The 15,494-nt window shown below is 44.9% G+C and overlaps 1 protein-coding gene across 3 annotated transcripts in view; it reads right to left on the bottom strand.

Moving 5' to 3' along the window:
- zbtb46 (zinc finger and BTB domain containing 46) overlaps positions 1-4,476 on the bottom strand; it is a 71,613-nt gene extending 67,137 nt beyond the window's left edge. The window contains exon 1 of one of the 3 annotated variants that reach the window (XM_050065153.1): positions 3,259-4,476. The gene's annotated coding sequence lies outside the window, so the exon portion shown is untranslated. The remainder of the gene's footprint in view (positions 1-3,258) is intronic. The other 2 variants (XM_050065151.1, XM_050065154.1) reach the window with 2 other exon arrangements.
- Between the last annotated feature and the right edge of the window lie 11,018 nt (positions 4,477-15,494).

Raw genomic sequence — 15,494 nt, 5'->3', positions numbered from 1 at the left:
ATAGAGACAGAGAGATGAATGGAGTACAAGGTTGCTAACAGGGAACAAATTAGTCTTTATGGACCATTTGTCCTCTTTTCTCTATTTCTAGGGAACGTACACTCGATGAGGTAAACTCACTGTACTGTTGTTGTCAGGCTGTCTACATAAACACACTCTTGTGAGGAGGTAGCACGCTACATCCCCAGGGTTTGCATAGCTGAAGGAGAGGAACCTGCTACCACACAGTTCAGCCCACAACCTGCATGGGAGTACTGAGCACCACCTACATACCAGCAGGCTTACACACACGCATACAGCGAACAAGCACGAGCTGCGAGCCTGCCTCCCACCCGAGCCAAGCCCCTCCGTCTCATTTTCTCACCCTTCTTTCACACCCTGACACGCCCTCACTGTTTCCCACAAACCTCCAAACTCTGGATAATATTCAGTGTCACCTTCGACAAACACAACACGCAACTTTTTAACCGAGAAGAACCGAAATGTAAATTTAACTCACTCGTCTTGTTAAATCAACTTTTATAAAAAAGATCCATTCATGAGAGATAACACAAGTGGGAAAGTGCTTCAAATCCTCCTTTGCAATCCCACAAGCACACGAGCAGCTAATATTTTTTCCATCTTTCGGCCGATCTCGCCTACACTCCTCCTCCACTCATCCTTGGAGCTGCTGTCTTGGTCTGTATTATATTTTCCCCCGTGGAACACACAGATGGAGAAGGTGCAGACACACACACACAACCACACACACTGATGTCCACTGCTCTTGTAATGGTAATACTACACAGCCCTACCTCGGGGGAAGCAACCTCGGCGGTGCAGCAGGGGGGCAAAACCCACAGACACAAAGCATTCTGGGAGTTGGTCCAGGCCAAGATGCCAAGGTGTGGCAGTGCCATGATAGTTGAGGATTAGTCGACATTAGAAGCAAAGATTTTCTGCTCATGAGGTACAAAATGTGCACAGATAGTGGGGGTGAGGGAGAAAAAATTGATACAGCATCGCGATATTTTGTGTGGCAATACACAGATGTCAAGTATCCATACTTAATTAGAAAAATTATTAATTTTGGAAATATAAATTTAAGTTTTGGTTGACCTCTAGAATAATAAAATCAAATGACTTTTCAGTCCACTAGGTACATGTGGCTACTATATAAGTCGTTTTTTCTTAATTTGCAGTTCAACAAAGGTAATAAATACTCAGCATATACATTTAATGACCTACGTATCCTGATAATATCTAATCAGTGGGCCTCTGCTGACAGACACATGAGCCTACAGTAATTGAATTACTGAATAAAAGACTTTGGAGGGTTTATCTTATCAAGCGTCAACCCTTAACTCTGTCGTAGGAAGGACAAAACAAGCAGACAAATCCGGCGAGGCCTAAGACAATTTGGAAAAAAAACAAAAATCACTAGATGGTTTCTTAATCCCAAAGATCCAGTTAGCCACTGTCAAACAGCGGGGAAGTCTCAGATCTAACTGGCAGGGAGCACTTTAAACTAAAGTCACGGATAAGTTCCTCAAACTATGCAAACTAAAATACAGAAACCCCTTCCCTGAGCTCATCTCACATCATGAAAAAGTTTGGGAAACCCAAGTGCAAGGCCTGATGATTACAGGTGACATCTGTGCCACTCCTGCAGAGCATTTGCTGAGTACTCACCTGGCTGCAGGGTATGAGTACCTGAGGGTGCACCACACACACACACACACACACACACACACACACACACACACACACACACACACACACACACGCACTGGCGCACACTGCTGTCAGTGCATCCAGAGCGTGAAAGAAGTGGGGTTGCTCCCCTCTCTCACATGGTAAGCATGGTAGAAAATGGAGGAAGACGGAACTGACCGGTTTGAGAGGGCAGACACAGACAGCAGACACACACACACACACACACACATACACACACACACAGCACAGGAGACAGACAGGGAAGCAGCGAGGGAGAGAGACGCTTTCAGCTTCAGTCGCCAATAAACAGAAAAACACTTGACGCCACACTTTGCAACTCTCAATACGGATCAGATGATGATCAGCGGTAACTCAACAATTAGACAACAAACAAAAAAAATACCCGAGAGCACCATCTGCAAACAAAATCCCCCCTCCCTCCTTGTCTTGTCTGGTACTCTAGGGTTGGGTGTTGACGCAGCAGAAATTTCCAGCTGGAGAAATCCCCCTTTTGGAGGTTAATCGAGGGGAGAAGGAGGAGGGTTTAAGCCCTTGTCTTCCAGGCTCTGAGCGCTTTCATTTTGAATCCCCTCCAGACGGCTGCACGGAGCATCACCCTTTATATTTTGCGTGGCACGATATCTGTGCACGACAATCCCCCCCACCTCCTGCAGCCGATGCAAGGCGATAGGTTGTCATGCTGTTGCAAAACTTTGCAAATTCAAGCAGGATCCGCCGGTTTCATCAAACTCACCATCATCAGCTGGGATGAAACGCAGCTGGGGGTGATTTATGTGTCTGCAACTGTCACATTATAGCCTATACATGAGCATGTGTTGAGAGATGTTAAAAGTATAGCCTGGAGGAAATAAATGTGTGCAGGTGGATGACATTCATTGGATTTTCCACGGACGCACCGTTTAAAAGTATCCCCATATACTCCTCTAATTATTCCCATTTTATATCAGTTTGCCTGCATGTATTAAAACACATGTCCACACACATTAGAAAGTACATAGTCCCCATTGTAAAACAACTGTCCGTGTTGCCTAATCGGCTACATAACGTGTGAAATGTACAATCCCGTCAACGACTGACAGCTTCTCCAAATATCAACAAGCGCAATAGACAGCTGGCTGTCACGTATGGAACAGGTAGGCGTACTTTCAGACTGTCGCCTGCTCACTCGGTCGGGTATTTAGCTGTCAAAATACACTCACGCCGTGGCTAACATGATGCCAATGGAGTGGAATAAAAAAGCACACAGACAGGCCTTTATACAGTAGCTTATTTTTTTTTTTACCCCCAACTATAACAGTGCCACGATTGCGAAGAGTTGCATTGTGTCATGTCTCCAAAACCTGTGCGCCCTACAACTATCAGCTGTAGACGCGATGGCTCCGTGAGGCAGAAAACTAATTGTTGACATGATAAAAAAAAGGCATGGGAAATCCTTCGATATGTGCCACCATCTGAATGAAACCTCAGACCTGTTAGCAGAGGAGCTCGGGGCTGGTATCAAAAAAGAAAGGGCTACTACTAATACAAGGAAGTCAGACATACCTGTTACCCCATGGGGTCTGGGGTGGACGCGGTGTCGGTCCTTCGGAGTCCAATCTGCTTGTGACAGCCTGAGAGAAGAAAGGAGGGGATGTCCAAAGCACTAGGTACTGTCCTTCCTCTCCTCTGTATGCTTTCTTTAAGTGTTATTCCCCCTGTTTTCTCCCACTCCCCGCTCTTCCTTCTCCACCAGCCCCTTTTCTCTTTCTCTCTTTCCCTCCCCTGCTTTTCCGTGTCTTGGTATCAGGAGCCTCCCCCTCCTCTTCCTCCTCCTCTGTGCATGTCTATGTCTCTCTCTCTCTTCCTCTCTTTTCCGTCCCTGTCTATCTCACTCTCCCCCTACACACTCTCTCTCACTCTCTCTCTCTCTCTCTCTCTCCGTGTCCCCGTATCTCCTCTGTCTCTCTTTCTCTGGGCAGAGTCAGGAAATGAGACAACGTGAACGCACACACCGCGCGTATCCATCTGATCTAAGACACTCTTATCAGAATCCCCCAGACAAATTCTGTCATTAAACAATACATTGCAATTAATAATCATATATATTAATATATAGTATAATTATATTATGTGTTATGATGTAAGCAGGGGGGGTTGTCATGAGTCCGTTGTGGTTCATGGGGCTTCTGGCTTGTGCGTCTGTTGCCATAGGGCTTAGTGAGGACCAGGGGCTTACTGTAACTTACCCCCTCTTGTGGCACAAACAAGAAAACGCCAGTCAGTCACATATTAAAAAAGAAAAAAAGAAAAACAGAAGACTGACATTTACAGTTTGACACTGTTTGGCTGGAAAACACCTCAGAGGACCATGTGATGTGCAGTGTGCAGGCCAGTCTTTTGGCAAAAAGTCTGGGGTAATTCCACCACAGCCTGACCTCTCCCCTTCACACATGATGGATTTTTCTTATTAGGTTACACTTTGTTTTTAAGTTATGGGGGAAATTATGAAATGACAGACTGTGGGAGACAACACCCGAGAGAAAAGATGTGGGAAGAAGTAGTTTCCTAAACAGCTCGAAATGTTGATATGTTGCAGTGTACTTCCTGGTGTTATTTGTACAGGACTTTACCTGCAGGTGGAGAATTAGAATCAGCTTTTTCAGGCCAAAAACACAGAAGTGGAAAAAGTACTCAGACCTTTTTTGATAAGTATCAGTATCAACTTTAATACCCAAATAAGTGTGTACACATAAATACAATGAATTTGAACATACAAGGACAACAAAGCTGTGTATGCTGTGTACCAATATAACAATGTAAAAATACCAGCAGACAAAATTTAAAGTATGATCAATGCATAAATAATACGATAGTAAGTATAACTGTGTAAAGAAAAAAACAAATATGTTGTGGCTACATACCGCACATGAGACAGGACTTTGAAAGAGGATCAAGATTTAATAGAGCAGAGCAACGTGTTTCGCTTACAGCTTCATCAGGCTCATTTTTCTACTTACGATAGTAAGCATATGCAAAATGGCCCCTGTTACTTATATACTTTTATTTTTCAACATAATAGGATCATCAATACAGATTCATCAATTCATAAGCAGCATTTCACTGTTGTATATGTGTCTATATACTTTATGTACAGTGCAGTAGTTTAGTCTAGTGGCTCCCAAACTAGGTGTCGGGGTAATGTAAGGTATTACAAGCCATAAAGATTTAAATCTTTAACAATTTACAAGTGTATCATAGGTTTTTTTTATGTAGAGTCATATTCTGAAAAGTAACCAGTAGCCATACTCGTCAAATATATAGTGGGGTAAAAAGTAGTATATCGTCCTCTGAAATAGTGAAGATGAAGTATGCAGTGGCATGAAATGGATATACTTAAAGGGAGAGTTCACCCCAAAATGAAAAACGGACATTCTTCCTCTTACCTGTAGTGCTGTTTATCAGTGTAGATTGTTTTGGTGTGAGTCGCTGAGTGTTGGAGATATCAGCCATAGAGATGTCTGCCTTCTCTCGAAGATAATGGAACTAGATGGCACTCGGCTTGTGGTGCTCAAAGCGCCCAAAAAATACATTTGGAAAACTCAACAGCAATGTCTCTTAAAGAAATTATGTATGTATTGTGTAACAGCCCTGTCTCCGAGGATTTATGTTTGTATACAACTCATTTGAAACAGCAAATATGTTTTGCAGGAAACATAATGCATAACAAATTACATTTCCTGTGAACACCATGAGGGAAGGTTGCTAATTGACATTCCTGGCAAGTCACAGAAATGTTGATACTGCAGATATCAGCAAAATGTTCACTGACAATGTATTTCTGCCAAAATAGGCAATCTAGCAATAAAGTATCCACTCATAGCATTTTTTTAATTAAAATTTTATCAAAATCACAGTCTTTCCCGAAACTTAACAAAAATGCTTTTCTTCCCTCAACCTAAGACAGGAGTCTGGATGCGAACTTCTGGCGTCTCTTTATAAACACTGCATACGGACAAAACGAGATTTTGGAGACGGGAAATTGGCGACACATAGTGACGTGAACACCTGATTGTAGATATTGTCAAATATTTTTTTGTGGCACTGCATTTTTAGCATCGATCCTCTGCACTGTTGTATAAATGAGACCCCTGGTGTCAAGGTGCTGCACTCGATGTGGCCGCCATCCTCCCAGCCACCTCCCTCCGAAGCCTATGTGGTACAGAATTGTAGTGTTTTGTTACCTGAAAGAAACATTGCCACAAGAACATAATGAAGAGAGCAGGTTTGTAATATACTAACATTTCTAAGAGAATGAAGGGTTGTTTGTATGTATAAAAATTCAGATTTTTGATTTTTGGGGTGAACTGTCCCTTTAAGTAAAGCACAAGTACTTGAGTTGATATACTTCATCACTTTCCACCACTGCAAGAACTGCATGTTTACAAATATAAGGAGTTTGACTGATTGTTAATACTTCCCAGTGTGCTGCTCTGAAAACAAATATACAGTACGAGTGGTTTACAGTAAATAATCTGTCTATTTTTATCAGAAATGCTGAGGTTCAGTTTTTGCAGTGCCAAGTAATGTTGGTGAGAGCGTGCTCAATGTCAGTTCACACAGTCCACCATTGTGCATGAATGTCTGTAATAATGAGGAACTGCGTTTCTTAGGAAATAAGAGCATACAAGCTGTGACCAGGAATCGTTGTAGGTTTGAGGAAGTGGGAAAGGTTTATGGGGAAGAGAATGGGTGGCACAGCAAAATGTGTAGCATGTGTGTGTGCAATTGTGTCTGTGGAGAAAGTGATGCGTGGCATGACACAGCGGGGGGTAGAGCCGTGCCTCCATCAGTCTGGGTGGTTGGCTGCCGAGGGCTGGATAACGGAGAATGTCAGGCCATGTGGATTAAGGCTGTAGGTCTGTAATGCCCAGGCGCAGATCTCTCTCCCTCACTCTCTAACACACTCACTCTCTCTCGCTGTGAGTAGGGTCCGCAAACACAATCCCTGCCTGAAACAAGCTGCTTTACTCAAAGCCGGACTCCCTCACGCCAAATGTGGCCTTCCAATCCGCCTGACACGACAAGCATGACCCCGGCCTCCCCCTACGCCACCTCCTCAACACCACCTCTCCCTCTCTGTCTCTGTCCGCTCATGGATGGGTTTAGGCATCATTAGGCCACTTACACATGTATTCACTCCTAGGAACACTCATCACAGCAATCCACTCAGGAGGGAGAGTAGTAGTGTGAGGGGGGAAGCAAGGATTCTGTACGACACTGGTTTTGTGCTTCTGTGTGTGTGTGTGTGTGTGTGTGTGTGTGTGTGTGTGTGGTACTTATGTTCACAAAGAGTCCTTGAAACGCAAGGTGATGGGTGTGTTGTGGACTTGTGTGTGTTTGCATTAAGGAGGGGGGTCATTATATCAAGCTGAATTGCTGCCTACCCAAAGGGACAGTCGCTCTACTACTGTATTCTGTTTCCCCCACTCGAGTTTGACTTTTAAAAAAATGAAAGCATGTTGTTTTCGCTTGAAAAGTTTGTCACTGAGGCCTAGGAGAAAGTATTAAAAAAAGACAGACACAGAGAAGAGAAACGCACACATTTCTCTCAGCGCAGGAATTGAGACCAGGTCCCCTTGTGATGACTTGCGTTTGAACAGCGACAAAGGTATGAGGTATGTAAACGCACTTTAGGAAAACTTTTTGAAGTCAAGCATTAATTCGCTCTCCCAGCGTGCCCCCCTGCTGAGGAACGCAGCGGCGTAATTGGTCACATCGAATTAAACAGCAAAAAAATCTACAACTGTCATAAAAATAGCACCAGGCGCTTTCAAAGCCCCATCCACTACCCTTCACTATCAATTTACCAAGGGGAACAGCTGTGTGCTGCTTGTGCCATCCTAGCCCTGCTTGTATAGAAAGCAGAGCCTGCAGCTGAAAGAACACTATCTCTACCAGGTGCAGGCAGGGGATGGGGGAAGGCTTTACAAAGGAATATTTGGCACAAGGTGTGAGACAACAATATGTGTGAAGGTGCAGCTTAGTGATACTCAAATCAGTATTGGGAAACGACAAGGCTTTTTATAAAGAGTCCTCCCACAGAGGGAGAGAGCAAATTAAGAGTATGGGAACCAACTGCATTGATGGTAGGAAGGTGGAGAGGACGGAGAGGATTGAGGGGCAAGAGGAAAGGAAGTACGGATGGCATTAATAAAAGGTGGAAAGGAAGCCAACGAATGAGCTGATTTCTCAAAGAAAGTGTAAATGAATGAAGTACAATGAAGAATGACACCAGGGGAAGCAGAATGAATCGAGGTTATTGGATTTAAAGGATGTATAATCATCTGGAGCATACAGAGAATGTGTTTGTGCCCACTGCCCACACATTTTGTTCCTGTGTGAAGGCGACATGCAGGCAGGGGGGGTGGTGGGGCTGTTCACACCACTGCCTGTCCTTGAGGACTTCCTGTCCTCCCTACAGCGACCAGCCTTTGTGTCTATTGTATGTATATGATGGAAAAGATGCCTCTGGACGAGGATGCAGATAGCACCCTCGTCATCCCTCAAGTCTTGGTGTTCTTTGATAAGGACGACTCCTGGCTGACCTCGCTGTGTCCATCTGCGTTTGTGGAGAAAACACATGTATTCCCCCTCAGTTCAGGGCAGGAATAATCTTCCTCCCGAATGAAAAATAGGCAGACTCATATTCAGGCTTTTCATGCCCTGGATTTCTGAGGTTTCAGCCCCTGTCTGCCTCACTCTAACCCTCCTGGCCACTTTACTTTAGGGGCATTCAGATCTTTCCTTGTTTATCATATCTTACCTCTCTGTGTTATGAATCCTACATTAAACTACCCTCTCTCCCTCTGCATCTCGCTATCTCCGTCTTTCTTTCTGCATGTCTACCCTCTTGATCCCTTCCTCCACTATCCTACCCCCCTCCAAATCTCATTTACTCCATTGGAAGAAGTAGGAGAAAAGAGAGAGAGAGCGAGAGAGAGGAGTACAAAACGACCTTCTCTTCCCCGAAGCAAGAACATCTTCTTATTGTGGAGGTCACCGTCTCAGTGCAGCCCCACGCTCTGAACACTACTCTGCTTGTTTTAATGATGCACAGAGCGGAGGGAGAGGGAGGGAAAGAAAGACAGAGAGAGAGAGAAGAAGGGGGGAGTGGATGGAGATGGGAGGATTAGGCTATTTTTTCTACCGACTCCGTTCACCCCCACCCCCTCTCCTACCTTCCCTCCCCCTCTTCCGTGCAGAAAGTGCACCTCTCTTTCCACATCCATCTTGAAAGGTTCTTCTAAGCTGTCTAACCTCTCAGCAATATTATATATTATTGCTTGCCTCAACCCACACTGAAACCTGGGTTGCTATGCTACAATAATATGACCTCTCATCTCTTCTCCTCCACTACATTTCCTTTCTCATTGCTTCCTCTCATTTCTGCAGGGAGGCAGGGGAAGGGGTTAACAGCATCCCCCGTTCAGCTCCCCCCATCAGGCCTCTCTGTCTCTTTAATGACCTTCTTGGGCTCAGCACCGCTGTTTGATTTGACCCCGCTGACCGCGTGGGGTCACGACCCCATTCCACACCACAACAAATTATCTTTGACCCTTATGGAAGGGCTAGGATCATATTTGTGGTAGTCACCATATAGCTATGTAATTATGCAGCATCTATCTATCTATCTATCTATCTATCTATCTATCTATCCAGAGGTTTGTAGTGAGTTATAGCTCATTGTTTAGCTATCCAACCCACAACTTTACCATTTTGGTTCACTCTCAATGCTGTTTTCTGTAAAACAAATTTTAAAAAAGCCCTAAAAATCCACTGTACATGACCAACTCACCACCAAATGGCAGGCAGATACTAGCTGGTGAACACAGAGGAGCATTTCGCAGCTAAAGATCCAGCTATCTCCCTTAGGAGTTGGTAGAGACCAAACACTGAGCTAAAAGGAGAGTATATACGTTTATAGTTGGCCAGAAACACAACTCCAATTTAATACTTATGTTGCTCTAAAGCTGCTGGATGAGTAAATAAACAGCTATTGCTGATGCTAATGCTAATAAGTCCGCCTTTATAACTTAAAATGTGTTCACAAATGGCCCAAAGATATCCGGCAAGTTTAAAGGTCCAGTGTGTAGGATGTAGGGGCATCTGTTGGCAGAAATGTTATGTAATACTCAGTTTATAATCACCTAAAAAAATAAGAATCATTATGTTTTTGTTACCTTAGAATGAGCTGTTTGTCGACCACTGTAGTTCTCTATGCTTTGCACATGGGAGAAGTTTCAGTCCTGCAACCTCACTGCTTGATGCCACCAAATCTGACACACTGGACACTTAAGTCCTGCATTTAAAATTTTATTACAAAACTATTGCCAACACTGTGCACCTATATTAAATGTAACAGCTCGGACAGACCTTCCGGATTGAATGAGAGAGCTGTGGTCATTTGGATGCGCAGGCTGTGCTCTTCATAGTACAGTTTACGGCCCACCTCAGCCTCCGACAGTGAACGGGAGGGCTGAGAGGTAAGCTTACTGTCCTCCTACTGCTGACATCGGGTCAAAGTAAAACTAAATGATGCTGTTGGGTCTGGAGTGAATGTCTGTCAAATATCCAACTTAAAACTATCACCACAGTGAGGCAGCTGTGGCTGGCTTGAAACCAGTGTGTCAGGCTGGACTGGAGTGTGGAAGAAGAGATTCGGCGTGCTTGCTATGCCTACAGTCAACGCAGTCACGAAAAATGGGCTGAACGCGCACCTCGGCACAAGGGTCCATGAAGATCCAAGTGGATATGGGAGAATTATCAGATTACGTCACATGGAGCAAATCAGACCCTCACAGACAAGTGGACACGGAAACTGTGAATTGATATTATATACACTAGCCCATCTCCCCCTTTTTAAATGTAAAATCTATTCAAAGTAACTGTTAAAGGTCCAGTGTGTAGGATTTAGTGGCCTCTAGTGGTGAGGTTGCAGAAATAAAACTTCTCCTGTGTGCCAAGCGTGTTGGAGAACCATGGTGGCAATGCGAAAGTGTGAAAACATGAGTGTGTGATTGGCCCTATCTCAAGCCAGTGTTTGATTTGTCACTACTGGGCTACTGTAGAAACACCATCTCGGAGTAATAGGACTTGTTCCATATGTAGATATAACAACTCATTCTGAGGTAATGTAAACACAACGATTCTTATTTTCAGGTGATTATAAACTACTTTTTTGCCTTTATTAAAGTGCAGCTAGAGTGTGACAGGAAAGAGGGAGAGAGAATGGGGATGACCCGCAGCAAAGGGCCACAGGTTGGAACTGAATCCAGGCCACTGCAAAGAACTCAGCCTACATGGGGCAGACACTCTACTCCCTGAACTCGAGGCCATGCTGCTAATGAAAACATAGTTGTGAATATTTTATTCCATTTTTGCCCCTAAATCCTACACACTGGACCTTTAAATAACTATAGTGGAGTAAAAAGTGCAGCATTTTCCTCTGAAATGTAGTGCAGTAGAAGTTTAAAGAAGCTTAGAATAGAAATACCCAAGTAAATACAGCAGGTGAGTAAATATACTCAGTTACTTTCCCCCATTGCTATTTCCCTCCCATGACTGGCTTCTGTCTTTTTGCAAAATAAAAAAAATAATTGAAAAAATGATGGCGAGATAAAGATATAGATAGACATGGGCTGATATAAACTGCTGGTTCTGAGACTCTCAACCCAAATCGCAACGCACAGCCAAAATTCCCTGTTACATCATCCATCTCCAATCCCTTCCTCCTCCTCCTCGTTCTCTCCCTCTGCCATCCTCCTCTTTCTGTCTTATCTCTGCTGGCCCCGTCTCTTGGGGGTCGTTCGTTTTTGTCATAATCACCTTGGAGATTGGGGACCGGTGCCCATGGCAGAGCTGAGCTGAGCGGAGGAGAGGAAAAGAGGATGAGAAGGAGAGGAGAGGGGGGAGGGGGGGTTGTTGAGATGAGAAGTGGAGGACAGTCTTGTGGGGGGGGGGGGGGTGACGGCTTGTCTGGCTCAGCCCCGGCTAATGTGAGGGGACAGCCTTGGCTTTGCCTTAACCACACTTGTGCCGTCGATGCCAGGCAGAGAGGGGAGGAGAGAATAGACGGATGAAACGCTCTCCTTTTCAGCGCTGCCTTCTCCCGCCCGCACTGACTGCATTCGGAGGCGCGTGGGGCCCCAATGTCACACCCTGTAGGTGTTTAAGCTGCTTACTTACACCAACAAGAGAAGGAGATGAGGCAATAGAAGACAGGGAGACAGAAAGGGAAAAGGAGCTGCAGAAAGGATGAGAGAGGGAGAATGGGAGAGAGTTAGAAGAGGATGGGGGTGGAGGTCACGGTTGTAGGTGGATGTAATGTGTAAGTATCCCAGTTTGCCTGTCTTCACACCAAGTGAGGGTTGCTTTACGTGGGGGAATATTCATCAGTCATTATGCCGGCGCAGTTTGAGTGTCTGTCATGTATCTGCTCGTGACGATGATGCTGCACTGACTGACAGAGACAGACCGGAAGAGGCAGAGTCATCGGGATGATAATGTGATAGGTGTTTTCCTCCGGCCCCACCCTGCTGACTCCTCTTCTGTCTGAGTTAAAACATTTCCCAGATTCGTATACTCTTTCAGAAGGAGAGGCTGACTGGGAAGGCGTGGGATGCACCACTCCAGTCAGTCATCAGGAGGGGGAGATGGGGGTCGAGGTGTGTTGTGTGTGAGTCTCAAAAAACCCTACTTTGCTGTCAGGCGTATGTGTGTTCAGGCCTGTGTTTGTCTCACTGAGGTGTGAGGGGGTGGGTTGGGATGGGGGGGTGCAGCATAGGGGCAGGGAGTGATGAGAGTGGACACAAGAAAGGCTTTTGTTGGGATCATTTGGGGCGACTATGTAAGAATAGACACTCACATACAAGGAAAAGGTCAGAAGGTGAAGACCGGACAGAGACATCTCACAACGACGCACGTGTCCAACATTGTGCGCTCGCTGTTTTTCGCTGCTAGCCGCTGTCGCTGTTTTAACTCTGAATTTCTGTCCTCTCAGCAGCCTCCTTGTTGATGCATGCTGGGTAGGTTCTCAGACACTCCCTCCTCAGGTCACTGGCTCTGTTTGTCCTAGCCCTCCTTTCCTTCAACCCCTCCCTCCCCTCCAACTCCTCTCTGCCTCTCCTCCTCGCCTGACTAGTTCCTCTAATTTGGTTTCTAATTTTTTTTTTTGTACCTCATCTCCTCTCCCTTCAGCTATGTGGGGGTAAAGTACAGCCCCTCCCCTTGGCTGTGTTTGTGTTTGCTCCATGAGAATGTGTGTGTGTGCGCACGCACACTGCTTGTATGTAAATCCCCTAAAGTACTCAAGGTTTGTGGCTGCGCGGTCCTTCTTCAAAATGATGATTTAACACCAGTGGCCTTTGGGAAAACAAGCCACACATCCGACTCACAGTGAACATGCAGAGAAACATGTGGACTAATGTCATGTGTACACACACACACACACACACACACACACACACACAGAGTAAAGAAAAAAGACTAGCAGATCAGACAAATGTGTTAAATATGAGCCGCAAGTCAGACTCCAGTCCTATTTTGTTATACATCTGAGGCCGACTGATTTTTTTCAGACATCAACCTGACAATGTGTGTGTGTGCCTGAGCATGAGTGTGTGTGACTAAGTGTGTGTGTGTGTATGCTGGAGGGAGAGACAGAAATTGAGCGCAGCATGGTGGTAGAGCTTACAGTAAATGGAGACATTTAGGAAAGCAGTAGATAGACAGACACAAACACACAGATCAAAGAGGTTTGAGCATTACAGTACACTGGGGAACAAAAGGAATAGAGAGAGAGACTCACAGAGAGAAAGAGAGAGGATGTGAGTGAAGGTGAATAGAAACCCCAATCAATATGCCATCCAAGAACAGCTTGAGCCAGCGAAGGAGCGGAGAAACTGAAAGAGGGAGATGGAGAGAGAGAGAGAGACAGAGAGAGGAAAAGTGGGTCAAATAATGAGACGAAAGGAAGAGTGTGTGCACGGAGGAGATGGAGAGAAAGAGATGGAACAAGAGTGGGGTCAGGAAAGGGAGGAAAGAGCATGAACGACGGAGTCACAAGCTCCCGACCCCTGCTGACCCCTCAGCCAGGAGTGCCTGAGGAAGGGGAGGGGGGAAGGTCTTGGGGGAGCTTTGGAAAGGGAGGAGGTGGTATTGATGTGGCGAAGAGATGGGGGGCATGGGATGCGAAGAGAATCGAGGGTGAGGGTCAGAGGGGATGGGGGGTGGTCAGCTGACCATCCAAGGACAGTAAGGAGGCCTTTCCGCTTCTCTCCGCAACCAAACTGAGAGCATGTGGTCCGTCACTGTAAACCGTCAAATTTAATTCACCTTGATACTCACATCTGTCTCTCGCACCTGTTCGTCTCTTTACACAAACCGTTCTGATAACTGACTGTCATTTAGCATCTTGTGCATATCACACACTTGGCTGGGTAACCGTGCCGTTTTCCATCGAGAGCACTTTACACCAAACCCTGTTTGAAGAGAAAATCATTCGCTGTTAACTGTAAAGAACAAAGCAAAGTGTCTGCCACTTTATAGTCTTGTCTGATTGTCCAGAGAGACTCAAATTATCCCACAATGCAACATAATATGCGGTGAGTAATTAGAAGGTTAGTAGTCATTAATCAAGTGCCAACAATCAGCATCCATTGTTAAGGCTGCATTACCAGCTAGGCAAAGCAGGAAACTGCCCCGGGGCCCCATAAATAACTGCAAGGCCCCCGAAAGCTCCAGGCTCACTGTGTCAACTAGTGAGCTATTTTTTTTAATGCTTTAATATCTAATCACGTGGCTCTGTCTTTAAGAGGGTACTTGAGCCCATTTGGCGCAGGGACCACACGGTAAATCTGGCAACACACATTGCACAGAGAGTGGGAGGGTTGATCGGTGCCCCCTCACAGGTTAATCTGCTCCGTCCATGGGCCTCACATTGTTAGATGTAACAGTAAGAAAAGCACGGGTGTAAATAATAAAATTAATAATTGCTGAATCCCATCATGTCTTAGTGAGACTCTTAAACAGAACAGTCATCGTTAATGTAATTAGTTACACCTGTGCTTTTCTTTATGACAATTCAAAATGTGATATTGTTTTTTTTAAATTTTGCCAAATGACTCACTGTATTAATCTCACATCGCTGGAAACTACTTCAAACCTGAGTCACCTTGAAGTATGGTGCCACACCTACGGGGCCCATTCCTTGCATCAAATTTAGAAACTAATTTTTGTGGAGAGTTTTGGAGACATTTGTCTCCAGAACATCTGCCATGTTTTTTTTTTTTCTCAGTGTGAAACACAGAAGCAAAGAGCGACCTGGGAAGTTAAAAGTACAGCTGAAAAGACTCTCAATATGTTGTGTTAAAGCTACAGTTGGTAACTTTTATGAAAATAAGTTTTAATCATTTTTGTTCAAACTGTGACCATATGCTGAAAGAGGTACAGGAGAAATCACGTCCCTCCTAATCTACTGCAGCACACTGAAAATGACCAATCAGAGCTGAGAAGTCTCTAACACAACTGTCAATCATGTTAATCACTGCTTGTGAAATGCGGTCAAACTGTAAAACTAGCTAGCGCTGATCAAATATGTAGTGAGATTCTGCTACATTGCCTACTTCTAATGTCAAATGTTTTCAGCAACATATTTTAGTGTTTAGCTGTAAATGAGAAAGTTGGTCAGACAAGTGGGTGTTGTTTTGTTTCGGTTCGTTTAACTGTTTCCAACATGGCGG

The sequence above is a fragment of the Epinephelus moara genome, chromosome 16 (genome assembly GCF_006386435.1).
Source record: "Epinephelus moara isolate mb chromosome 16, YSFRI_EMoa_1.0, whole genome shotgun sequence".
Taxonomy (NCBI): Eukaryota; Metazoa; Chordata; class Actinopteri; order Perciformes; family Serranidae; genus Epinephelus; species Epinephelus moara.
The sequence above is the reverse complement of the archived record's forward strand: the minus strand, read 5'-3'. Positions and strand labels throughout refer to the sequence as shown.